This window comes from Echinococcus granulosus (genome assembly GCF_000524195.1).
Source record: "Echinococcus granulosus chromosome Unknown EG_S00309, whole genome shotgun sequence".
In the NCBI taxonomy this organism is placed as follows: Eukaryota; Metazoa; Platyhelminthes; class Cestoda; order Cyclophyllidea; family Taeniidae; genus Echinococcus; species Echinococcus granulosus.
The window spans coordinates 7,172-7,844 of record NW_020170689.1 but is presented as its reverse complement, the minus strand read 5'-3'; positions in this window follow the sequence as shown (position 1 = coordinate 7,844).

Sequence of the window (673 nt, the reverse complement as noted above, 5' to 3'; positions counted from 1 at the left end):
CGCGTATCGCGCGAGAGAGGGTGGAGTGCAATACTTGCGATGCCTCAAGGGAGAGGGCCGTCGTCGGATAAAATACAGGCAGACCAGCTACCAGTGCAGTGCATGTGGTTTGTTTGCCAGCAACAGGTGGTGAAAGGATGATTTCAGTTTGGGTGCAAAGGAGTTCGTCAACCCCTCCCAATGGCGATACATTTGTTAGCTTTGCTCTACCTGGTGATGATGATAACGCCGGTTGCAGTTTCCATCCCATCATATTCTGTGGCTGATGCTTTGCGATACACGTAGCCGCACTCGAAACAACAGCGTCTGTAATTGGAATTTACATCACATCACATTCACATCTGCTGTTGTGAAAGTGCGTAATAATGAGGAGGGCACAGGTGTGATAGGGACCCGCTATCACCGCACTCCCTTGACTTACATTGTAACCGCTTCCGATTTAATGCCTACTTAACCAAACATTTCCTATAAATGTATAAAAAATTAAGTAAACGGATGAATGTCCACCGTCCTTACTATAAATAAACAGCGTCTCTAGCGGCATGGCTTTCATGATCATCACGCCACTCGTCCTTTTAGGTTGGCGGTGGTGCGGTGTGGGGTTTTCCCATAACCCGTAAGTTGCAAACGTATTCCCCTATTAAGGTAATTTTACCCCATTTTATCTTCCTTC